Consider the following 15,510-nt stretch of genomic DNA (forward strand, 5'->3'; position numbering starts at 1 on the left):
TCTGTGTTGCTATTTTATAAAACAAATAATGCACTTGCTCTGTCGTGCGTAAAAGTAAATGCAGAGAAAGCTCGGTTTCTTCAGATGGTGCACACTGGGCACTCGCCGCCAGCGGCTCGTGCCCCGGTGCGGCACCTATCTCAAGAAACCTTGCATGCTCTGCATTTCCACTAACGCACTCGGCTGCATGCATTATTTGTATAACAATGAAACATCAAATTTCTTTCTGTGCGAGCATGATTTCGAATCCGAAAAGTTCTTTTGATGCTGGAAATATGAAACGGGAGAGCAAAATTTTGTTTTTTTAAGTGATTTTTTGTTTGCATAATTTTTTAATATTATCAATTTTTGTCCGGCCTTTATTTATCTTTTATTTCTCAGGCGACGTTTTCTTGACGCCAATGTATGAATTAAGGAAGGTTTTTTTCTTCGGGCAATGGTCATTTTAATACCGACTTCACAAATGTGTCGCATATCGCCCTCAAAGCTTAAACGTAAGGCAATGTCGGACTAATGAGCCATAATTTTTCTCGAGTTTGAGCGAGGTGAACTGGCATTAATAATCACCCTTTTGAATTTTTTTTTTGATATAAATAACAATTCGTACCTCTAATGAATAACAAATGTTGCATTCAACTTGTGCAGTGAGGTGAACGAATGGATCGAGCTCTGTGTGTCTCTAGCTAGTGCAGTGGTCACCGGTACGCTAGAACATGTAATCTGCACATGGCGTGTGTGTGCATGCATGTATACAATGACAAGTCATGTGCAATCATCAGATGTGAAGCCAAATGACACAAAGCGGGTATGTTAGCCCCCTCTTCATTTTGACAGCAAATGGGTTACATCAGAGATGGAAGGGGTATATCTCTTTTCAAATATAGTATCTTGACACCAGGGGCAGATCCAGGATTTTCCAAAGGGAGGGGGGGGGGGCACATTTTCCCGAGGACAAGCAAAAAAAAAAAATTTCAACAAAATGAAGTACATTTCGTCCACGAAAAAATTTGACAAGCAAAAAAACAAAAAAGTCCTCACTTTCAAGGGGGGCACACTCTTGTTTATAAGCTTTAACAGCATTCTTACATTACAAATTTTAATTGTGCCTCTCAAGGTGGGGCACGGGCCAGCTGTGCCCCCTGGATACACCAGTGCTTGACATCAGTGCTTGACACCAGAGGTTAGTTACAAGGTAAAATATTTTCATGCCCCACTTAATTTACAAATTTGGGAAGCCTGCAGCATATGCCTCCTGTACATGATCAGTGGAGGATCCAGGGGGGGGGGTGCACTCGTTCCCCCCCCCTTAAGGGCCATTATCAAAATTTTTAATGTAAAATGCTGCATTTACACGTGTACCCTCCCCCATTTTGAAAGTCACAGCATATACTTTTAATAGGAATATATTTTTTTTTGCTTTTCAAATTTTACCTGGACGTAATGAAATGCATTTTTAGGTGATTTTTTTATTTATTTTTGCTTGTCGAAATTTCCTTCCAAAAGGAAAATGTGCCCCACCCCCTTAGAAAATCCCAGATCCGCCCCTGCACATGACCATGTAAAAATTGGCAAAAATGACTAAGTCTAGCTAATTATGCGAAAATGGCTTAATTTGAAAGTGGATGGGCAATTAATCACAAAATTTCACACATATGTAGTGTTTGTATTAAATTTTGATTCATATTCATGTTTCTTGTGAGCATATATATACAACAAGTGTCGCTAAGGCGAGCACATAATACGCCCGTCTGTAACGCGGAAAATGGAGCGATTGCAAGAAAAGTGGAAGATGGCGACTTCACCTTTGACCTTCTGACCTCAAAATCAATAGAATTGCTAGGATCTATGCTAGTATCATACACACCAAATTATATGAGCCTAGGTTAAGTTAAACTGAACTTACCATGTTTATAAGGACTGCAGAAGGGTAAGATGGAAATATGTCAGTGTGGCGTTGACATTTGACCTTAAAAATCAATTAGCTTCTTGGGATTTATGCTAGTACCATACACACCAAAGTATATGAGCCTAGGTTAAGTTAAACTGAAGTTATCGTATTTACAAGGACTGCAGAAGAGTAAGATGAAAATATGTCACTGTGACCGCGACCTTTGACCTTTTGACCTCAAAATCAATAAACTTCCTGGAATACATCTTTTTGGGCATATTAAGGTGCTAACTAGAGTGATGAACAAGTAAAGATACTATTAAGCGAAAAGGAATAGGAAAAGCTTCACAAAAAATAAATTTTTGGGAGCATATTAAGGTGCTAGTATAGAGTGACAAACTTCATGAAAATACGGAATAATGCACTATACAAAAGTAGTTGGGCATATTAAGGTGCTAGTATAGAGTGATGAACAAGCCAAGATCCTCATAATTCGTGTTGGCCCGGAGGGCGGGAAAAGGGGTATTCTTTTGGGGGTATATAAGCAGCGGACAGGGGGTTTGAAATGTCTTAGGGGGGATAGAGCGAAAAGAGAAAAGTAGGAAAAGCAAAATTTAAACAAGTGGCACGTCTCTGGCAGTCTCGCCTGCATTACGCGATTTAATATAGCAGCAGTGCTAACTTTGAAAACTACTATAAATTAATCATTCACAAAAACACCATTCATATAATGACATAATACCACATTCATTGCCCATAAATGACATTTGAACGGTGACTTAAGACTTGTCAACTACACCCATGTCCACATTTCATTCACTCTATCCATAAACTTTCAAAGTTATGATGGCAATTCAACAATTACCCCAACATGGCCTAAGTTTATTGACCTTAACTGACCTTTGACCTTGGTTTTGTGACTTGAAACTCACAGGGGATGTTCAGTAATACTTGATTACTCTTGTATCCCAAGTTTTATGAACTAGATCCATAAACTTTCATAGTTAGGATGGTAATTCAACAAATACCCCCAACATGGCCAAAGTTTATTGACCTTTAATGACCTTTGACCATGGTCATGTGACCTGAAACTCGTACAGGATGTTCAGTGATACTTGATTACTCTTATGTCCAAGTTTTATGAACTAGATCCATAAACTTTCAGAGCTAGGATGGTAATTTAACAAATATCCCCAACACGGCCAAAGTTCATTGACCTTAAATGACCATTGACCATGGTCATGTGACCTGAAACTCGCACAGGATATTCAGTGGTACTTGATTAACCTAATGTCCAAGTTTCATGAACTAGATCCATATACTTTTCTAAGTTATGATGTCATTTAAAAAACTTAACCTTCGGTTAAGATTTTGAAAATAATTCTCCCAACATGGTCTAAGTTCATTGACCCTAAATGACCTTTGACCTCGGTCATGTGACCTGAAACTCAGGCAGGATGTTCAGTAATATTTGATTAACCTTATGTCCAAGGTTCATGAACTAGGTCCATATACTTTCTAAGTTATGATGTCATTTCAAAAACTTAACCTTAGGTTAAGATTTGATGTTGACGCCGCCGCCGTCGTCGCAAAAGCGGCACCTATAGTCTCGCTCTGCTATGCAGGCGAGACAAAAATCTTTTTGGGCATATTAAGGTGCTACCGTGCTAGTATACAGTGTGTATCAAAAAAAAGTTTACACTTTGAAAATGACCTGGGAATCAAAAAATATACAACATGTGGGTAATTTTTTCACATATAATCTTGGATTTGGGTCTCATCTATCCGATGAAAGTAAAGGTTTTGACAGAATGTTACACTTGAGTGAGCACTGTCGATTTTTGTAAAGCTCGCAGAAATCTGTTAGCGCAGAAATGCTTGTTTTCACGCTGTGTCAAGGTTTCCGGGCGAAATCAAACTTACCCTGCGATACATTTCCCTTGCACTTTTAGTTAATTGCAATAAAACGGATACATTCAAGCATTTTGTAACAATTTTGCCACCCAAATTGAAATTTCAACACTTAGTAAGCACAACCTTTACCCTTTTTGTGCCAGCTGGATCTAAATACATAACTGAATCTGAACAAAGTTTAATCAGACATCTCCAGCATTTTTTTACTTAAGTTTGTATCATTTAAAGTGGGTTACATTTCATTTTTCATTTAATACTTGTTTCTCCACACTTTTCCCAAGCTTGACAATGATTAACAAAAGCTCAGTGTAAAGCAAATATCGTCACAATGACCTCGGAGTGTGGGGGAGTGGGGTGGGGCGCAATACACTCTTCGAAGTGTTTTGGGCAAGGAAATAAGTTAAAAAAGGTAAAAGATATCTTCAAATCAATTTTACTAGCTAAATTCCACGTGTTCTTCATGATTAAGGTCTACTTTTATTCGCATAACTATTTCAAAGTTCTGCGCAAATCATTTTTCACTAACTTTTCAAAAGTAAGTGGTGCTCACTCAAGCGGAAATATTTTTCAACAGTTATATCGTCATTTCCTTAAATGGATCTGTACCAATGTTAAAATGTGGAAAAATCTTCAGGATATTACAAATGTATAATTTTACAGGATTTTTTCTGAGTGTAAACTTTTTTTTGATACGCACTGAAGAGTGACAAACTTCATGAAAATACGGAATAAAGCAATATAGAAAAGTAGTTGGGCATATCAAGGTGCTAGTATAGAGTGATGAACAAGCCAAGATCCTCGTAATTCGTGTTGGCCCGGAGGGCGGGAAAAGGGGTATTCTTTTGGGGGTATATAAGCAGCGGACAGGGGGTTTGAAATGTCTTAGGGGGGATAGAGCGAAAAGAGAAAAGTAGGAAAAGCAAAATTCAAAAAATCTTTTTGGGCATATTAAGGTGCTAGTATAGAGTGATGAACAAGTAAAGATACTATTAAGCGAAAAGGAATAGGAAAAGCTTCATAAAAAATAAATCTTTTTGGGCATATTAAGGTGTAGTATAGAGTGACAAACTTCATTAAAATACGGAATAAAGCAATATAGAAAAGTAGTTGGGCATATTAAGGTGCTTGTATAGAGTGATGAACAAGCCAAGATCCTCATAATTCGTGTTGGCCCGGAGGGTGGGAAAAGGGGTATTCTTTTGGGGGTATATAAGCAGCGGACAGGGGGTTTGAAATGTCTGAGGGGGATAGAGCGAAAAGAGAAAAGTAGAAAAAGCAAAATCAAAAATATATATTTTTGGGCATATTAAGGTGCTAATATAGAGTGACAAATTTCATGAAATACCCAATAAAAACGAATGATGACGTTTACCGTGCTATCACAAATAGAACCGAAACACTTCACACCCCCGTTCCCCCTCAAATAAAAAGAGGAGGCTGCTGAGGGATCGATCAAATTTTTCCTGCTGCAACACTCCAAGAAATCACATTTGGCATGGTAGCCTGCTAATGCACTGCGCTACGCTACCTCACTCAAATTATGTGAAATTAAGAATCTTATATACAGCGCAAAACTTTACGAACAAAAAAATCCAGGACGGGCGCAAAACACACACATATGAATACAAACAAAACGCACACATATGAATACACACAGTGCTTCGCGGAGCACTGTGTGTGTTCATATGTGTGCGTTTTGCGCCTGTCCCGGATTTTTTACTTAGATGAGCGGTATTAATGGCGCCTGGGCATATTAGCTAATATGGCCAGAAGCATTTTCATAAAGCTCTGTAGAGGTCAGTGGTGTGGTCGCTTCCATTAGCTTTCTTTAATTGAGCACAAGAGGGCGCGTTACAGCCTCTACGTAGAAGTCTATGCGCTGCTGAGGATAATGACAAATTTCCTGATACATTCTGACGATTTTTCAAAGAGTCTTGCAATAAATGACAATATATCACACAGTGGCAAATCGTTCATAGACTGTGGACAACGGATAGATCGTATCCGCACAGCGATTCGGAGACCGCTGATTGGTCAATCGCGCAGATCACGTCATGACTACGTGGTCGCCAAAATAATTCCTTCGGACTGCGTGCGGAAGTATCAATAGCGATAATGATATCCGGTCAAGTTGTGTACGCGGGAAATGGTCTTGGTTCTTGATCGGATCGCTCCAGTATCGATCGAAAATTATCGAAACTCTGGATATTTTATGCATATTCACGCGACGCTCCAAAACCTGGAAGCCAATTGACTTTGTGCACGTTGCGATAGACTCTACAAATTCCAACGAACACGATGCCATATCGACGTTAATTCGTAAGATTTTGACGGTAAAGCAAGAAGTAATCGAAATTCGCTTCCCTGTGCGGTATCGGTGAGAAAATAGATCCTCCGAGAATAACTTTCATAATTCATATAAAATATAGGAAAGTGAAATTCTAGGTCGATTTTGGTACGAGGTGATAGAGAATTGCACACTTGTTTTGGTGGAATACTGTGTGGGGAAATGGAAGGCTTGCACTGCGCATGCTTACTATATTTTCATTCATAAATTGGCTCTCGGCAGTGGCTGGATGACGTCATGTAATAAGCAAAATGTACACGCCCGCTAGCGTTGAATGCTCCGCTATCCGTTCTACACAATTTGCCACTGTGTATCATTAATTCCAACATAAATTACAGCAACAACGGAAGGAAGATCAACGTTTGGTTCGGAGGGAAAGACTGGTAAGTCAAACTCTCTTACTTTTACATTTTTATTGAGAATTTTGTCTATGTCTACGCCTCACATACCTCTAGTCCCATCCCCTACCTTTTGCTGTATGGCGAATGGTCGGACGTCGGGGATGAGTGCGCACCCATAATTAAAAAGAAAAGTGATGTTACACTCTGGAACAAATATGACGAGGCGTATACTGGAAGTTAGCAAAATGTTGGCTGCGGGCGTCGACCGTATTTTGATGCCCTTTGGAAATCGTACACTTTCTTTATTGTCGGCTGCTTGCGTTCGCATGGTCGCATCCAGACAATAGCGGCGCTATTGCTCCCTTTTCGATCCCATGATCCTTTGCGTGAATCTATTTGCGATAAGGTCTATGAAAAGGCGTGTTGCCTAGCCAGGCGGCTTCTTGAGAGTAAAAATCATTTACTAACGTAGGCTTACTCTCAATGAAGCCAGGGAGTCCTTCCTATTCACCTACACGAAGGACCCCAAAACCTGAAACTTTCACCCCCGAGATTTCTACTTTCCTTCTAAAAGATCTAGCTCTAATTGAGTCTAAATCATGTACATGGGATAAAACTTCATTTCCGACATTTCTACGCTCTCATTGTTATTTTTAAACAAGAATTCATCAAAAAAATGAGAAAAATATTGTGAAAAGACGGAAGAGACTTGCCCGATGGCGCGTTTCCGTTTAACACCCTGGCGAAGGCAATCTCCGCAAAAATAGCTACAAAGCGACTAGTGAAGAGTCTACACACGTCGCTGGTTAGCTAGTCTCCCACCACCGCATGCAAACTACAGCCACTGTTCAGTGGCTACGTATACACGGCCCTTCATGTACAGAGCTAGAGAGCAGTCATACGAATTATATCCGAACATGTTTTACAGTGGCGTTTGAATACACAAGGAGGTGAAAAACTAGAATTCGGGCAATAGCCAAAATTAATTTAGTAAGCGGTAATAATAATTATAAGACAAGAAAATAGTACAAAACGAAGGAGAATCTACATCATGTATAAGTCCAGTTGTTTCCACTCATAATTGTTTCAAAATGATTCTAAACGATGAATCAAAATATACTAGTTCTAGCTACTACTCCTACTACCACCGATACTACTACTGCTACTAGCTTCTACTACTGCTACAACAACAACAACAACAACTACTACTACTACTACTACTACTACTACTACTATACTACTCACTAATAATAATAATGTAAGATTGATACTAGTGGTGATGATAAGTAGAAGAAAAAGATGAAGAAGAAGACCGAAGAACAAGAAGAACAAAAAATATAATACTTAAATTATTAATAATACTATAACTACTACTACTACTACTTCAACTACTACTACTACTAGTAGTACTAATACTGTTCATAACAATGAGGTTAACAATAATAATAATAATGATGATGATAATAATATGAATAGTAATAATAGTGATAATAATAATAGTAATGATAATAATATTGATAACAAACTATGCAATTCATGATGAACAATCTTATAACAGTTTCAAAATGATGCTAATGATAATAAAGTATACTACTACTACTAATCATGATAAAAATATAATAATAATAATAATAGCAATACCAATAATAAATGTATAACTACATTAACTACTATATGGCTATGACAACTATACTACTACGACGGCGACCAACCAAGGTGACGAAATGTCATCCTCTTCTTCCATGATATAGTGAGAGGGCAAATTACCAGCTATTCGGAAAAGGCAAATGATCAAGGCAAACATTCGTGTTGAGCCTGTATAGTTTTTTATGTTTTGAAACAATTTTTTTTTCTTCAATATATTCATAATCAAACATATCATACATGTATCACAAAACATTACAAGACGAAATGAATATTGCAAATAATTATTAATGGTAACATTTGATCACACTTACTGAAAATTACATAATAACATAAGACTAATATTACAAAACATTGTTTAATACATGTACATACTTGGAAAAGAAAAAAAAGTAATAATAAAAATGAAATATACGCATCCATTCGTTACTCTAAATCAACCCATTTTTGGAGATGAATTGCCAAGGTATTCCTCTCTTGTGCGATCTTATTTTCCTCTTCCCTATATTTTCTACAATGTTTTATTATGATTCCAACAGGTGGCAAAACAGCTTCCTGCCTTGCAGAATCAATCTCTTTTTTTAACTATTATAATTATTGTATTTTAACATTTTATCTTATTTGAACTTCCATCAATCCCTAACTAAGTGTCTTCCATTGAAAGATTCTCAAATTCTTTTAACCTTAATTTATGTCCAATATTTTTCCAAAGTGCTTGAACATTCGGGCAACTTTTAAATAAGTGATCAAGAGTTTCAACTTCTTGGTAACAAAACAAACATTTGTTAGATGAAATATAACCTATTGTATGAAGTTTATCATTTGTGTAAATAACCCCGTGCAGCTGTTTAAACTGAAATTCCCTAAGTTTACAATACACGGTAGAAAAACGCGGTCTCTTGAAAATATGCCGAATTTGATTTACTGTTAAACCTGAAAAAATATGATTGATTTTATGCATGTCATCCGTCTTTTTTTAAACCTTTAATAAAATATATATATAATTGCTTTGAACAGATCTTGTCTAGTGTTAAATTTCTTCCCAATAGTTTTAAAGAGATATGGTCGCCATGGGACTGATTACTTTGTAATGGATTAAGCCTGAATGAACGTTTCCTTCCAATTGGCAGAGCATCATAATACCATATATTTTTTAAATATCATTAGAGTCCAAACCGTGGTTTGAAAAGTAAGATACTGGCCTTAAGTGGCCGTTTCCATCAATCAAATGAATAAGTTTAAATATGTTATGAGTATAGAGTTTTATATCAAATAACATTTTGCTATCAATACTAAGCCCGAGTCGAATTAATTTTAAAATCGGTGTTCGATCGATGTCATTGAACGCCGGTGCAGATTTTGCAAAATCGGTGCATCGAAAAAAAAACAAAATATGTCGGCCGACCGATTCGTTTGGTTCACACAATCAACCATCAAAATAAACAGTAATGTCCAACTTGACTACTACTTACTTGATTTATATTGCCCCCAAAATGAAACCGATTGTGTTTTTATGATGCCTATTCACCATTTATTTGAAGTTTATTTCGATCATAGTTCGAGTCTAACTCGTCTGCTCATGCCGAGATAATTTATACACGATGAATTCATAAATGAAAGTCATCGCCATCGATCGTGCATGCGCAGTACTGTGCTTTAATCACACCAGAAAATGGCCGGAAAATTGACGCGATCAACGTAAAATAAACCTTGCTTTCATGAACAATATTAATATCATGACCATAGAACATTATTTAATGGTAATATCCTACAATAATTTGCATATGATAATCATTAATTTTAGAGCTTGATGTGAAACGTTTGTATTTCGTTTCAATTTTAAATGACGGACATCACATGACGATCGACTTGAGTGAGTGCACTTGTCTAAAAAAATAATTATGACGTCGGGATTGATTCTCGAACATTGTCAACATGCGGAAACTCTTTTCAAGATCGTAATATCACCATATAATAACATTTTACATGACAAAACAGAGAAAATTGCGTTTTATATTTTCCCCCATCAATTTGAAGCTAGTTTGTGCCCAACTTTGGGCTCTGATTTCATGAATGGAAACTATGTCATGCGTCATCGAACGCGCATGCGCTTTGTCCTTTTCTCGGAGCTCGTCCGGAGATGGAATAAAAATTAAAACGCCAGTATAATACTATTACTACTTCCATATGAACATGACATTCTTTGTTGACATCGTCAATATTTTTAGTATGGCCATAAAATCTTATTAAATCGTAATTATTTAACATCCAATAATAATTTATATGAATTTAGAGCTCGATCCGAGACATTCGTATTTATTTCGATCGCATGCTCCCGTGTCTAAAATAAAAAAATGGATTATCATATCAGGATTAATTCTCGATCATCGTCATAACTCATATTCCACAATCTTTCCTCGTAATCGTTATATCAGCATTGAATACCAATTCAAATGACCATCCAGAGAAAATTATGTATTTATTCCCATCAATTTGGAGCTCGTTTTGGATCCAACTACCCCGCCAACTACACAATCTCAGGCAAGTTACAGCGCTCTCCGCTGGCAAGCACTTCTGTCGTTTCGGGAGAGTGAGTGTACGGGGCTGGTGTGTGCGAGTCTAGGCTGCGAATGCTAGTTGACCGAAAATCATTTGGATCGACTCTGCTTGATTCATGTGTTTAATATTGTTTCATTTTAAACTTATATGTTGTCATCTGCAAATATCATTTTTAAAGATATTTTGGGAAGAATTCTGCATTGATCACCAGCTTTTTTTGTGTGTTTTGTGATCATGGAAAATACAAACGAACTTTGCTCTGTCATCTGCTTGTGCACTCAGCCAGCCAGCGCATACCGTCAGTGCATGCAGTGCATGCATAGCGCATCGACGCGACGGCCAGAGCAAAAAAAAATGACTCGATATTCCCCGCCTTCAAAATTCGATACGTCGATGTTCGATCGAATTATAGCTGTCGAACACCGGTTTTCAAAATAATCGATATGACTCAGGCTTAATCAATACATACATGTTTGTTATCAAATTTTATTGTGTTTGAAACACAATCCTTCTCCTTTGTCCTACATTCTTCCATTCCTTGCCAAACTCTTAACATTTCAACATAGAATGTTGGTAACTTTGCTTTGATCTTGACGGTATTATAGTTACGTTGAAAAATGAACACACCACCAATTGATTTACATAAACTATTGAACAGCGTTTTCCATTTCATCTGATTGTTACAATATATTAATCTTTTCATCCACATTTAGGGAGAGTGATTTTCCGTTTCAAAAAATTGCCTTTTCCGTTTCAGAAATTCGTAAATTCCGTTTCAACATGCCAGAAAACGGAAATTCCGTTTCCCCATAGACTTTGTGTACACGGAAAATTGGCAATTCCGTTTACCATTCAGTAGCAATATATCACTCGCGCTGCGCTGGTCAAAATTTGTATCTGCCACTGTACCAACAACGCAGTAGAATCCGCTCTAATCGGATCTATGCGGGTACACAAAATATTTTCACAAACATATCTGACATAAATACATCCTTACCTTTCACATTATTAGCATTATTTTTTTGTTAAATTAAATTTTATCGATAATTTTGGGGGTTTTTGGACATCGTTTCGACCAGTCAACGACTGTAGCCTATCCGCCATTTTGGATTTCAAGACCGGAATATCGTGCTGTTACATCTTCAAACGTAGAGGGCAGCAACACACGACCGTGTTGTTAGCATGTGAATGTTTTCGATACGGCCGACCCCGCCGCCGGCCAAGACGCGGGCGAGGCCCGCGGGGTACGATCGAGAGTGATGGAGTCAAGAGCAGTCACGATGTGTGAATTGTCATACTTTGTAGTGAAGTGAGATCGTGTTTTGTGAGGTTTTGTGGCCAGTTAATATTCGTATTTTGGAGTAATTACTGTTGCTGTTCTGTGTATTCTGAGGAAAAAATATGTTTTCCGTGATTTTCCGTTTGAAATGGCACTTTCCGTTTCAAAAGGCAATTTCCGTGAATTCCGTCCGTTTTCCGCGATCGCGGAAAATCACTGTCCCTACACATTACACGTTGTACTTTAATAAAAACTTCAAAATTTGTTACTCGTAAACCTCCACTTTCATAGTTTTTATACACTGTGTTTCTTTTTATTTTATCTTGTCCATTCCAAATAAATTTGAATGTGATTCTTTTTATTTCCTCATAAACCCACTTCGGGACCACAATCAAAGATGAGACATAAATCAGTTTTGAGAGTGCATACGTTTTTAGAAGATTTTTTCCCTAATATGGTCAAATCTCTTTGCTTCCACAAACTCAATAACTTTTTTATTTTGCTTAATATTTCTATGTAGTTCATTTCTTCTTTGACCTTCACATCCATGGTAAAATATATTCCCAAAATCTTCACTTCTTTAAACATATTCCATCCTTTTGGGACAGAGTCCTGGTTTGTACTGGTTCATAATCTCATTAAATTTCTTTTATCCTTGTTTATATGAGACCACTAAATTTACCAAAAACATCAAAAAGTAATTCAAGTCTTTCTAAGGACCGTTCATCTCGTACAAAAATCGACACATCATCAGCATACAGCACTTGTTTAACTTCATTCTGAGCCAATAAAATACCCCTAACCCCTGTATAATTTGTTATAACATTTGCAAGTAATTCAAGAGATAATATAAAAATGTAAGCCGAGAGGGGATCTCCCTGTCTTACTTCCTTCTGTATATCAAAATAACCAGTTGTGAAGCCACCATTCATAACACAACTACATGCTCCACTACAGTTTTGATCCACTGTCTAAAAGATACACCAAATCCAAACATTTCTAAATACATTTTGTATAAACTCATGCGATACATAGTCAAATGCTTTTTCAAAATCCACCGCTAATAAAGAGCTTTTTATATTGTTATTCAAAGCCTGAAACAAAATATCATCAATAAGACGAACTGCTTCGCCTATATTTCGATTATTAATGTATCCATAAACCTGGTCAACCTGTATAATTTCGGGGAGAATCTCTTTAATTCTTTTGGCAAGAACTATAGTTTTTAATGTATAGAGGGTTTTTACCTACTTTTTCAATTAGAGTGACTACTCCTTGTTTCTGTGAGGCAGACAATTCACCTTTTTCAAAAGTTTCATTTGAACAATCAACCAATAGGTCATCAATTACACACCAAAACGTGGAGTAGAATTCTGTTTGGGGCTTCATTAAGTTGCATGCTTTACAAAGCCTCAAAACATTCACTTTTGCTTAATTTACCTTCACAGCTATTTTCATTGTCTTCTGATAATTTAGTAATACCATGGAGGAAAGGGAATTTTTTCAGTAAATTTCCAACATCATTGCAAACTCCTACAAGAATATAAAGAACTGTAGAATAATTTGATGATTTTTAGAATTTCATCTTTGTCGCTATGTATCTGATTATCTTCACCTATTAATTCATGAATCTCAGATTTACGTTTGTTTGAAGTTGTTCAAAAAATTCAAAATTCTTTTCCTCCTTTTCACTCCAGGCCCCGCGTGACCTTACTTTGAGACCATCAAGGCCAAAGTCAAATAACTTTTTCCTCCAAATTCTTCCGCAAAACATCAGAGTTATTCACAGCAATTTGCTGTTCTAAGTCTTTCACTTCGGACTCTAAAATCAGCTTTTTCTTATTTCTTTCTCGTGCCTTTTCTTTAGAATATTTTCAAGTACACTCTCTAATCTTTAATCTAATAAAGCCCCAAAGCAATGAGTAATTAGAAAAGACATTTCTGTGTTGCTTTTTCCACTGAAGAATCTCATCTTTCATAGCAGAACATATTATTTATCATAACATAGACTGTAATTGAATTTCCAATATGAAGTACCTCGCTTCACTTCTTTTTTCCACTACTACAGGTAAGAAAGATTCCAGAATGGTCTGGAGTAAGTTATAGACGGTAAAATGTCACATTCCAGCACCAATGTTTCAACTTCTTTTGATATTATCCAATAATCTAGCCTACTTTGAATAGGTACATGTAGTGTCTTCTGTCTGAAAGTAAATTGTTGTTTTCCTGGATATCTTTTCCTCCAAATATCTATAATAGTATTAATTGAAATTTGTCCATGAACTCCAAAAATTCTGTATTAAATCCCCGGGGGACCACTTACATTGACGAGTGGATACCATGCGCGACCAAAAAAAACACGTAAAGAGGATGTCTTTTTCAAGACAGGGCAAGTTACGTACGTAACGTGATAAGGGTGTCAAAAATAATGAAAAAAGGGTATAGATTTCACTAGGAAAGTTACGTGTTTAGGGTCAAATTTGCGGGGATGATAAAACAAAATTAAAATGTTTTATAAACTAAGGATGTCCTTTTTGCCCCAACACTACGTGTTTAGAGTCCGATTTACACGAGGTGTGGAAGGTGGGGTCGTACTTAACCAAATGATGTGTAAAGGTAAAACCAACGACCGAAGGACCCGTGACATAACAATAAATATTCCTGTACTTGTTTAGGGGTTCATTTCAGGGAATACTTGTCAAGAGTATCGTTTTGTTCCCAATATTTGTTAAGGGTAGGGTTTCAGACGCCAATACTTGTTAAGGGGTGCATTTTCAGAATATTAAAATACGTGTTTAGGGTGCTTTTCGAGACCCCTTGGTCGCGCATGGTATCCACTCGTCAATGGAAGTGGCCCCCCCCCCCCCGGATTAAATCTAGATTTCACCTGTATGGTTGACCCCTTATGATCTAATTTATCATCTAATTCATATCAAAATCACCACCTAATTATAATTAATAACATGACTGAGTGAGAGAAAACATTTTATTTATAATGATATTGATTTTTTTCAGGACTCTTCTATTTGCCACCCAAGGGTTCATTACATGCCGCCGCGCACAGAAAAATCAAGCCATAGAAGTCGTGTGTTGTGGACCCAAGAAGTGAGATCCCAGCACGCGCGACCCACTAGTTAGAAATCCACTGCCAAACGCGGTTCGTGGACGTGGTGCGAGGTTAGTATACTAATACTAACCTCGCAATACGTGTGAGTGCTATTTGCTAATTTGCCTTATTCCTAGTTGGAAAATAAACATTTCCTATTATCATTCTAACTCCATCCAATTCACAGTCGAATGTAAGATATCTACCCAATCGTTATCCCTTTCCATCTTTACAATACTAAGACAGTAATAAGCTCAGGGAGCCTCAGCTGCATTTGCACATGTTCTGCAGATATCTTCAGCATGTTCGGTGCCACCCATGGTTTCAATACTGCCGCCGTGCACAGTAAAATCAAGGCATGTCGCATGCATCTCACTCTATGAGCTGATCCTTCCACAGAATTTGGAGATTCCTGGAGACCAGATTAACTAC

The sequence above is a fragment of the Lytechinus pictus genome, chromosome 3 (genome assembly GCF_037042905.1).
Source record: "Lytechinus pictus isolate F3 Inbred chromosome 3, Lp3.0, whole genome shotgun sequence".
Taxonomy (NCBI): Eukaryota; Metazoa; Echinodermata; class Echinoidea; order Temnopleuroida; family Toxopneustidae; genus Lytechinus; species Lytechinus pictus.